The 12,657-nt window shown below is 39.2% G+C and overlaps 1 pseudogene; it reads left to right on the top strand.

The window, feature by feature from the left end:
* The first annotated feature begins 705 nt into the window (after nucleotides 1-705).
* LOC101324932 (ubiquitin carboxyl-terminal hydrolase 48-like) lies at nucleotides 706-2,137 on the top strand (annotated as a pseudogene).
* The last annotated feature ends 10,520 nt before the right edge of the window (nucleotides 2,138-12,657 follow it).

Here is a 12,657-nt window from a genome sequence, read left to right as displayed (position 1 = left end):
AAAACACAAGCTTTGTTGAAAGACAGTGTGCCCTTCTCCCCGCTTCCCCGTCCCCGCCCCCCCGGGTATTAAAGTATCTAAGAGTGAGCGGTCAGCTTAGAGTCACACTGAATAGCGCACAGGGTGCGGAGGATGAGAATCAGTCATGGTGGGTATCACAACTTTCAAAAGAAGGTTTCAGCCAAGAACATGGACTAGTCAAGATCAACAGACACCCAGAAGTTATCAGCAAATACGGAGAAAGTCAGGCAGAAAAGGCGTCCGTCTCAGAATGCCAGGAAAATATCCAAGGCCCCTTAAGCTTAGATCACCTTAGAAATGAAAAAAGGAGGGAAACCTCAGGGGAGTAAGAGGTCCTAGAATTTGACTTGGGAGCTACTTAAAGTAGACCCGGGCTTTAAATGCAGATGCTCATGCTACCATGAGTTGGCAAGACAAAGTTGTCAGCCAGCAATAGAAATAGGCCTTGTAAACCTAACATGAATTCCATTAGAGGAAAATAAAAAAGATATTGTTGCAGTTCAAAAAATTCATCTAACTTTATCAAATCAGAAGTTTTTGGCTGGCTTGGAAGACTAGTGGTGCGCAGGACGCTATCCTGGACAGGGGCTGAGACGCTGCTTCCCCAGCAGTGCAGGTGGCAGAGCCATTTGGGCAGCGACAGCAGCAGCGCCGGGCTCAGGAGGCGCTCCTCGGGCCAAGGCCATGGCCCCGTGGCTGCAGCTGGAGAAGGCGGCCTGGCGCTGGGCGGAGACGGTGGGGCCCAAGGAGGTGTTGCAGGAGCACATCTGGCTGGAGCCCTGCATCCGCGGCGTGTGCAGACGAAACTGCAAAGGAAATCCGAATAGCTTGGCTGGGATGGGTGAGCACATTTGGTTAGGAGAAATAGATGAAAATAATTTTCATAACACTGATGACCCCAACTGTGAGAGGAGAAAAAAGAGCTCATCTGTGGGCCTCACTAACCTGGGAGCTAATTGGTATGTCAACACATTTTTTCAAGTGTGGTTTCTTAACCTGGAGCTTCTGCAGTTGCTCTACTTATGTCCAAGCACCTATAGTGACTACATGATGGGAGGTGGTATCCAAGAAGAGAAAGATGAGCCTCAAGAAATTTGTGAGCATCTCCAGGACTTATTTGCCTTGTTACAAATCAGTAACAGGGGCTACATTGATCCATCGGGATTTGTTAAAGCTTTGGGCTTGGACACAGGGCAGCAGCAGGATGCCCAAGAATTTTCAAAGCTCTTTATGTCTCTTTTGGAAGATACTTTGTCTAAACAAAAGAATCCCGATGTGAGGAACATTGTCCAACAGCAGTTCTGTGGGGAATAAACTTATGTAACTGTCTGCAATCAGTGCTGCAGAGAATCTAAGCTTTTATCAAAGTTTTATGAACTGGAGTTAAATATCCAAGGCTACAAACAGTTAACAGATTGTATCTCAGAATTTTTGAAGGAAGAAAAATTAGGAATCAATCAGTACATTTGTGAAAACTGTCAAAGCAAACAGAATGCAACAAGGAAGATCCGACTCCTTAGTCTTCCTTGTACTCTGAACTTATAGCTAATGCGTTTTGTCTTTGACATGCAAACTGGACATAAGAAAAAGCTGAATACCTACATTGGATTCTCAGAAATTTTTGATATGGAGCCTTATGTGGAACACAAAGGTGGGTCCTATGTGTATGAGCATAGTGCAGTCCTCATACACAGAGAAGTGAGCACTTATTCTGGTCACTACATTGCCCATGTGAAAGATCCACAGTCTGGTGAATGGTATAAATCTAACAATGAAGACAGAAAAGATGGAGGGGAAGAAATTACAGCTAGGGATTGAGGAAGATCTAGCAGAACCTTCTCAATCCCAGACATGTATACCCAAGTGTGGCAAAGGAACTCACTGCTCTCGATATGCGTACATGTTGGTTTATAGACTGCAAACTCAAGAAAAACCCAACATAACTATTCAGGTACCAGCCTTTCGTCAAGAGCTGGTAGATCGGGATAATTCCAAATTTGAGGAGTGGTGTATTGAAATGGCCAAGATGTGTAAGCAAAGTGTGGATAAAGGAAAAGCAAAGCATGAAGAAGTTAAGGAGCTGTACCAAAGGTTACCTGCTGGAGCTGGTCTGTAAGATCTTCTGGGACAGTCGGTGCCCAATCTGAGCTACTAGCTCCAGTTGGGCACCCTCACAACCTTATCTCTCAGGGCCTGACTAAGGCCTGGTTTAGAGCCTTGTGGGAGGTCTCTGGATGGGGGAGGCTAGGGTAGTGTAAAGGATGTAGCTTTCCAGGTGGATGTGGCACATGGGGTGTGGTCACCCCACTTCCCTGGGTGTGCAAAGATTGCAGAGCTCTGTTATGGCTACCCAAGAAAGAAACCAAGGAGCTCTAGTGAATGTACAGACTAGTGAAAGTAACAGCCATTTATTGAGCACCTGTGAATCAGGTGCCACCAGGAGCAGCACAAATTTGTTTTGTGATCTCACTCTCGGTGCCTATACATCTGCAGTCATTCTGTCACTTCCTAAGGCATTCTTGTCTTTATTGCTGAAGATCTGAGAAAAAAGTTTACCTGGGCACATTGCCTCAGGGAACACTCACCTCATGAAGAAGCTCAGGGTAAAGGTAAGACTGCCAAAGCAGGAGTGAGAGCGACTTGACGCCAGGAGGCAGACCTCAAAGAGGCCGCAGCCACAGGAGACTGGAGTCCTGGCCCCTGTCAGCCTTCCCAGAGGGCTTCAACTGGGTCCCTCAGGCCATGCTCTGGCTGAGCACCGCCTGTCTCACAGACCCTGTGTTGCCTCGCATTGCCTACCCAGTCATCCTGTTGCCAGAATGAGCTGAAGTCTGAAAATTGCTCATCAGGACAAGGCCTAGCACGGGAATCTTCTCTGTGGTTTCACTTGTCAATGATCACTATCTTGATAATTCTGTGTGGTTGACAGGGTCTTGGTACTCCAGCCAGAGCCTCTGAGGTGGGAGAGCCAAATTCAGGACATTGGACCACCAGAGACCTCCAGGGCTCTTGTAAGGGGCAAGAGCTCTCTCAGAGATCTCTGTCTCAATGCTAAGACTCAGCTGCTTCCAATGTCCAGCAAGCTACAGTGCTGGACGCCCCATGCCAAACAACTAGCAAAAGAGGAACACAACCCCATCCATTAGCAGGGAGGCTGCCTAAAATCATACTAAGTTCACAGACATCCCAAAACACACCACCTGACATGCTCCTGCCCACCAGAAAGACAAGATCCAGGCCCACACACCAGAACAAAGACACCAGTCCCCTCCTCAAGGAGCCCTACACAAACAACAGAACCAATCTCACCCACTGGGGGCAGACACCAAAAACAATGGGAACTACAAACCTGTAGTGCGTGCAAAGGACCCCAAACACAGTAAGTTAAACAAAATGAGAAGACAGAGAAATATGCAGCAGATGAAGGAACAAGGCAAAAACCTACAAAGTCAAACAAATGAAGAGGAAATAGGCAGTCTACCTGAAAAAGAATTCAGAATAATGATAGTAAAGATGATCCAAAATCTTGGAAATAGAATGGAGAAAATACAAGAAACATTTAACAAGGACCTAGAAGAACTAAAGAGCAAACAAACAATGATGAACAACACAAGAAATGAAATTTAAAATTCTCTAGAAGGAATCACTAGCAGAATAACTGAGGCAGAAGAACGGATAAGTGACCTGGAATATAAAAGAGTGGAAATAATTGCCACAGAGCAGAATAAAGAAAAAAGAATGAAAAGAATTCAGGACAGTCTCACAGACCTCTGGGACAACATGAAACACACCAACATTTGAATTATAGGGGTCCCAGAGGAAGAAGAGATAAAGAAAGGGTCTGAGAAAATGTTTGAAGAGATTTTAGTTGAAAACTTCTCTAACATGGGAAAGGAAATAGTCAATCAAGTCCAGGAAGTGCAGAGAGTCCCATACAGGATAAATCCAAGGAGAAACATGCCAAGATACAATAATCAAGCTATCAAAAATTAAATACAAAGATAAAATATTAAAAGCAGCAAAGGAAAAGTAACATATAACATACAAGAGAATCCCTGTAAGGTTAACAATGAATCATTCAGCAGAAACTATGCAAGCCAGAAGGGAGTGGCAGGACATATTTAAAGTGATGAAAGGGAAAATCCTACAACCAAGATTACTCTACCAAGCAAGGAACTCATTCAGATTGAACAGAGAAATTAAAAACCTTACAGACAAATAAAAGTTAAGAGAATTCCACACCACCAAACCAGCTTTACAACAAATGCTAAAGGAACTCCTCTAGGCAGGAAACACAGGAAAAGGAAAAGACCTACAATAACAGACCCAAAACAATTAAGAAAATGGTAATAGGAACATACATACAACATACATAACTACCTTAAATGTAAATGGATTAAATGCTCCAACGAAAAGAAATAAACTGGCTAAATGGATACAAAAACAAGATGCATACATATGCTGTCTACAAGAGACCCACTTAAGACTTAGGGACACATACAGACTGAAAGTGTGGGGATGGAAAAAGATATTCCATGCAAATGGAAATCAAAAGAAAGCTGAAGTAACAATGCTCATATCAGACAAAATAGACTTTAAAATAAAGACTATTGCAAGAGACAAGGAAAGACACTACATACTGATCAAGGGATGAATCCAAGAAGAAGATAGAACAATTGTAAATATTTATGCACCCAACATAGGAACACCTCAATATATAAGGCAAATCCTAACAGCCATAAAAGGGGAAATCAACAGTAACACAATCATAGTAGGGGACTTTAACACCCCACTTTCACCAATGGACAGATCATCCAAAATGAAAATAAATAAGGAAACACAAGCTTTAAATAACACAGTAAACAAGATGGAGTTAGTTGATATTTATAGCACATTCCATCAAAAACAAGAGAATACACTTTCTTCTCAAGTGCTCATGGAATATTCTCCAGGATGGATCATATCTTGGGTCACAAATGAAGCTGCAGTAAATTTAAGAAAATTGAAATCATATCAAGCATCTTTTCTGACCACAATACTATGAGATTAGAAATCAATTACAGGGAAAAAACCATAAAAAATCACAAACACATGGAGGATAAACAATACGTTACTAAATAACCAAGAGATCTCTAAAGAAATCAAAGAGGAAATCCAAAAATACCTAGAGACAAATGACAATGAAAACACAACGATCCAAAACCTATAGGATGCAGCAAAAGCAGTTCTAAGAGGGAAGTTTATAGCTATACAAACCTACCTCAAGAAACAACAAAAATCTCAACTAAAAAACCTAACCTTACACCTAAAGGAACTAGAGAAAGAAGAACAAACAAAACTTATCGTTAGCAGAAGGAAAGAAATCATAAAGATCAGAGTAGAAATAAATGAAATAGAAATAAAGAAAACAATAGAAAAGATGAATAAAACTAAAAGCTGGTTCTTTGAGAAGATAAACAAAATTGATAAACCATTAGCCAGACTCATCAAGAAAAAGAGGGAGAGGACTCAAATCAAAAAAATTAGAAATGAAAAAGCAGAAGTAACAACAGACACTGCAGAAATACAAAGCATCCTCAGAGACTACTACAAGCAACTCTATACCAATAAAATGGACAACCTGGAAGAAATGGACAAATTCTTGGAAAGGTATAACCTTCCAAGACTGAACCAGGAAGAAATAGAAAACATGAACAGACCAATCACAAGTAATGAAATTGAAACTGTGATTAAAGTCTTCCAACAAACAAAAGTCCAGGACCAGATGGCTTCACAGGTGAATTCTATCAAATATTTAGAGAAGAGCTAACACCCATCCTTCTCAAACACTTCCAAAAAATTGCAGAGCATGGAGCACTCCAAAACTCATTCTATGAGGCCACCATCACCCTGATACCAAAACCAGAAAAAGACACTACAAAAAAAGAAAATTACAGACCAACATCACTGATGAATATAGATGCAAAAACCCTCAACAAAATACTAGCAAAAAAAATCCTACAACACATTAAAAGGATCATACACTATGATCAAGTGGGATTTATCCCACGGATGCAAGGATTCTTCAATATACACAAATCAATCAATGTGATACACCATATTAACAAAGTGAAGAATAATAACCATAGATCATCTCAATAGATGCAAAAAAACCTTTTGACAAAATTCAACACCCATTTATGATAAAAACTCTCCAGAAAGTGGGCATAGAGGCAACCTTCCTCAACATAATAAAGGCCATATATGACAAATCCACAGCAAACATCATTCTCAATGGTGAAAAAATGAAAGCCTTTCGTCTAAGATCAGGAACAAGACAAGGATGTCCATTCTGGTGACTATTATTCAAAATAGTTTTGGAAGTCCTAGCCATGGCAATCAGAGAAGAAAAAGAAATAAAAGGAATTCAAATTGGAAAAGAAGAAGTAAAACTGTCATTGTTTGCAGATGACATGATACTATACATAGAGAATCCTAAAGATGCCACCAGACAACTACTAGAGCTAATCAATGAATTTGGTAAAGTTGCAGGATACAAAATTAATTCACAGAAATCTCTTGCATTCCTATACACTGATGATGAAAAATCTGAAAGAGAAATTAAGGAAACACTCCCATTTGCCATTGCAACAAAAAGAATAAAATACCTAGGAATAAACCTACCTAGGAAGACAAAAGAGCTGTATGCAGGAAACTATAAGACACTGTTGAAAGACATTAAAGATGATACCAACAGATGGAGAGATATACCATGTTCTTGGATTGGAAAAATCAAAATTCTGAAAATGACTATACTACCCAAAGAAATCTACAGATTCAATGCAATCCCTATCAAATGACCAAATGACATTTTTTGCAGAACTAGAGCAAAAATATCTTAAAATTTTTATGGAGACACAAAAGACCCTGAATAGCCAAAGCAGGCTTGAGGGGAAAAAACCGAGCTGGAGGAATCAGACTTCCTGACTTCAGACTATACTACAAAGCTACAATAATCAAGACAATATGGTACTGGCACAAAAACATAAATATAGATTAATGGAACGGATAGAAAGCCCTGAGATAAACCCACACACCTATGGTCAACTAATCTATGACAAAGGAGGAAAGGCTATATAATGGAGAAAAGACAGTCTTTTCAATAAGTGGTGCTGGGAAAACTGGACAGCTACATGTAAAAGAATGAAACTAGAACACTCCCTAACACCATACACAAAAATAAACTCAAAATGAATTAGAGACCTAAATGTAAGACCGGACACTATAAAACTCTTAGAGGAAAACATAGGAAGAACACTCTTTGACATAAATCACAGCAAGACCTTTTTTGATCCACCTCCTAGAGTAATGGAAATAAAAACAAAAATAAACAAATGGGACCTAATGAAACTTAAAAGCTCTTGCAAAGCAAAGGAAACTACAAACAAGATGAAAAGACAACCCTCAGAATGGGAAAAAAATATTTGCAAACGAATCAATGGACAAAGGATTAATCCCCAAAATATATAAACAGCTCATGCAGCTCAATATTAAAAAAACAAGCAACCCAATCCAAAAATGGACAGAAGAACTAAATAGACATTTCTCCAATGAAGATATACAGATGGCCAAGAAGCACATGAAAAGCTTCTCAACATCACTAATTATTAGAGAAATGCCAATCAAAACTACAATGAGGTATCACCTCACACCAGTTAAAATGGGCATCATCAGAGTTTCTACAAACAACAAATGCTGGAGAGGGTGTGGAGAAAAGGGAACCCTCTTGCACTGTTGGTGGGAATATAAATTGATACAGCCACTATGGAGAACAGTATGGAGGATCCTTAAAAAACTAAAAATAGAGTTACCATATGACTCAGCAATCCCACTACTGGGCATATATCCAGAGAAAACCAAATTTCAAAAAGAAACATGCACCCCAATGTTCATTGCAGCACTATTTACAATAGCCAGGTTATAGAAGCAACCTAAATGCCCATCGACAGATGAATGGATAAAGAAGATGTGGTACATATATACAACAGAATATTACTCAGCCATATAAAGGAACAAAATTGGTCACTTTTTTGATACGTGGTTGAATCTGGAGACTGTCATACAGAGTGAAGTAAGTCAGAAAGAGAAAAACAGATATCGCAAATTAATGCATATATGTGGCACCTAGAAGAATGGTACAGATGAACCAGTTTGCAGGGCAGAAATTGAGACACAGATATAGAGAACAAAGGTATGGACACCAAGGTGGGAAAGTGGCAGGGGGTGGGGGTAGATGTGTGATGATTTGGGAGATTAGAATTGACATGTGTACACTGCTGTGTATAAAATGGATGACTAATAAGAAACTTCTGTATTAAAAAAAAAGAAAATGCCAAAAAAAAAAGAAAAACTACAATGATGTATCACCTCACACTGGTCAGAATGGCCATCATCAAAAAATCTACAAGCAATAGATGCTGGAGTGGGTGTGGACAAAATGAAACCCTCTTGCACTGTTGGTGGGAATGTAAATTGTTACAGCTTCTATGGAGAACAGTTGGAGGTTCCTTAAAAAACTAAAAATAGAACTACCATATAAAGCAGCAATTCCACTACTGGGCATATATCCTGAGAAAACCATAATTCAAAAAGAGTCATGTACTACAATGTTCATTGCAGCACTATTTACAACAGCCAGGACATGGAAGCAACTGAAGTGTCCATTGACAGATGAATGGATAAAGAAGGTGTGGCACATATATACAATGGAATATTACTCAGCCATAAAAAGAAATGAAATTGAGTTATCTGTAATGAGGTGGATGGACCTGGAGTCTGTCATACAGAGTGAAAGGGAAAACCAAATACCATATGCTAACACACACACACACACACACACACACACACACACACACACACATATATATGGAATCTAAAAAAAAAAAGTTTCTGATGAAACTAGGTGCAGGACAGGAATAAAGATGCAGAGGTAGAGAATGGACCTGAGGACATGGGGATGGGGGAGGGTAAACTGGGACAAAGTGAGAGAGTAGCATTGACATACCCTACCAAATGGAAAATAGATAGCTAGTTGGAAGCAGCAGCATAGCACAGGGAGATCAGCTGGGTGTTTTGTGACCACCTAGAGGGGTGGGATAGGGAGGGTGAGAGGGAGGCTCAAGAGAGAGGGGATATGGGGATATATGTATACATATAGCTGATTCACTTTGTTATGTAACAGAAACTAACACAATATTGTAGAGTAATTATAGTCCAGTAAAGATGTTAAAAAAAATTAAAAACGGTATTCTGGAGCAGCTCTGTTGCCATTAAGTGCCTTGTTTCTTTTATGTTCACAAATGTGTATGAACAAACTTTCCCCTGCCCTTCCTTATTTATAACCCATTAATGCCAACTTATTCACTATACAATTACTGTGTAAACCAACAGTAACTTAATGTGTAGCGCTCTGTATAATTTTCATTATCATGTACTTTTAAAAATGGGAAGCTCTTAATAAATTATGAGGTTTAGGTGCATGCATTTTCTAATGACTCAAAATAAGAAATATGTTTCCTATCCCTGCCTCGTATACATTCATACATATATGATTCAAACAAAAAATTAACCTCGTTACTTGCAGTGTGATATATTTTCTATCATAATCTATTTTATTTCATTTGAAAAAAATATTGGTCAAGATCAATAAATTAGTCTCATGATCAATTAAAGGGTCAAAATCCAATTATAAATACTGTGAAATAAATTTTCATTTGGAAAGAAGGAGACTCAGAATGAGTTAGCATAAATGCTATTGAGTAAGAGTTATACTATTTCATTCACGTAATCATGTCATTTTTTGCAAGATGAGAGTCATGGGATTTTGGTAAGTAGATCAGTAAAAAGAATGATGTAATTCTTTCTCAATCTTTACAAATTCTAATCTGGAAGAGGAAAGTTCAAAGAGTAGAGAGTGGAAATGAAAGGTGGTTTACTGCTTTCTCCAAAACTATTTATTTATAGATGAAAAGGAACAGCTGATGGGGGAAAAATACACCATTAAATTTAAACTAGACAGTGAGACAAAGTGATTAATGGATTTTGTTACCAAGACTTTAAGTGAGAAGGGGAAAGGGAAGTAATGCTCGTGGAGTACCTACTAGCTATTGAAGGTTGAAAGAAGTATACAGCAACGTGAGGAATCACCTGAATAAGCCAAGCTGGTCATTCACAATACAGGCTTAAGGTCTAGTTCTCTATCTGGAAATTTAATTTTGTTGGGCCCCTACACTTGATCAATTTCTTGAGGGTACTCACACTAACCAAGCACATAAGATTGTCCTATAAACCAGATGCCAACACATATATTTATAACGGGAAATGAAACACCTCAGCCAGCCAGACCCTCTCTGGATTGCCCATTCTCTGCCTCTAGAGTGGTATTTTTTTAGGGTGTGTTTCTGAGATCATCCATACCAGAAATCATCAGGATTTGTTGAAAATTAAAAATTCTCACCTTGGGCTTCCCTGGTGGCGCAGTGGTTGAGAGTCCGCCTGCCGATGCAGGGGACACGGGGTTCGTGCCCCGGTCCGGGAAGATCCCACATGCCGCGGAGCGGCTAGGCCAGTGAGCCATGGCCGCTGAGCCTGCGCGTCCAGAGCCTGTGCTCCGCAACGCGAGAGCCCACAACAGTGAGAGGCCCGCGTACTGCAAAAAATAAAAATAAAATAAAAAAATTCTCACCTTGATCCTTCAGAATGAGCCTTCTGGGGTGGGAAAGAGAGGGGAGGGGTGGAGATCTGCATTTTTAGCAACCACCCCAATTGAATTTTGATCACAGTAAACTGTTTGAGAAATACTGGTCTAGGTCCTTGGGGCTAAATGAATTCTAGATGAGTAGGCTGGTAAATTCATTCATTTCACAAACATTTATTGAGTACTTAAAATGTGCCAGGTTCAGTTCTAAGAACTTTTTCACATGAATCACATTATTTTACTTATTGTAACTATGTAATGCATCTTAATATCTGGTAGACCAATCTTTCTTAATTACCTTTCTTTTCTAAAATATTCCTAGCTAGTCTCACATATTTCCTGGGGGGCTGTGTTATGTGGTTGTTAATTACTTGGCCTTTAGAGTTAGATGTCCTTAGTTTGAATATCAGCTCCACCATTTATAGTCCACAAACCCTAAGAACTCTATCAGAAAACAGCATCCACTGAAGATGAGCTCATAATTGATATTTACAAAACACTAGAGGAAAGTTCCCATGTGTAAGTAGGATCTATTTCTGGATCCTTTACTTCTGTCTTACTGATCTATTGCTGTGACAGTTCCAGATTGTTATTATTCAATGGACCTAACAGTATATTTCACAGTATGAATGGGCAAGTCCTTCCCTATTACTATATTTTTCAATTTTTTTCTTTGTTATTCTCATTCACTGTTTTTCTCTGGAAGAAATTGAATGTAAGTTTCTTGGGTTAAGACACTGAGATTCTGATTTGAATTGTCTTACGCTTGGGAAAAGGTAGCATCTGTACAGTGCTAATTCTTTCCACTCAGCAACATGCCATGTGTGTCTCTGTCCAGTCCTTGTTTTATGTTCCTAAAATTTACACCTTTTTTGGAAAACTTGATTCTTATGTTTATTTCCAAATATTCATTGAATTTTCTTACTGGTTATCAAAGATCTATAGCAAAACTATCTGTTTTTGTATGCTTGTCTGGAAAACTGCCACCTTGTTGAATGGGCTTATAATTTCCAATAGATTTTCCACTGATTTTTTAAAAACTTCCCTCGTAGATGATTATGCCTGAACATAACAGCAATACACTTTCTCCTTCCAATATTTATAACATGACATTTAGAATCTTATTTTGACAGAACTCCCAGAGCCGTTTTAAATAATAATGAAAAAAGAGAAAATTGTTGCCTCTTCTTTTGTATTTCAGTGAAAGACTGTGTTATTAGGATGCCTTTAGCTGCAAATAATAGAATTCCCTACAGAAGAGGCTGAATTTGTAGGTCTTCCGAGTCAGCTTTTTGATAATGTATATAAATATTTTTCTTTTCCTTGATGATATTAAGATGGTTGCTGGGTCAAAAAGCATACATTACATTAAACTTTAACATATAATGCCAAATTATTTTCCAAAGGGTTACACACCCACTAGTAATTTGTAAAGGTTTATGTGGCTTCACATTTTCACTGACACCTGGTAATATATTTCTTGATTTTTGGCACTATATGATCAGAAAAATTCAAAATTGGATTATTTTGAGGTTGAGTATCTTTCCAGATATTTGGTGATCAATTGTTTTTCTTCTTCTTTCTTTCTTTATTTTTAAAAATATTTATTTATTTATTTTTGGCTGCGTTGGGTCTTTGTTGCTGCGTGTGGGCTTTTCTCTAGTTATGGTGAATGGGGATTACTCTTTGTTGCGGTGCGCGGGCTTCTCATTGCAGTGGCTTCTCTTGTTGTGGAGCTTGGGCTCTAGGCATGTGGGCTTCAGTAGCTGTGGCATGTGGGCTCAGTAGCTGTGGTGCACGGGCTTAGTTGCTCTGTGGCATGTGGGATCTTCCTGGACCAGGACTCAAACCCATGTCCCCTGCATTGGCAGGCAGATTCTTAAACCACTGTGCCACCAGGG

The sequence above is a fragment of the Tursiops truncatus genome, chromosome 5, assembly GCF_011762595.2.
Source record: "Tursiops truncatus isolate mTurTru1 chromosome 5, mTurTru1.mat.Y, whole genome shotgun sequence".
Taxonomy (NCBI): domain Eukaryota; kingdom Metazoa; phylum Chordata; class Mammalia; order Artiodactyla; family Delphinidae; genus Tursiops; species Tursiops truncatus.
This window is presented reverse-complemented; position numbering and strand designations above follow the sequence as displayed.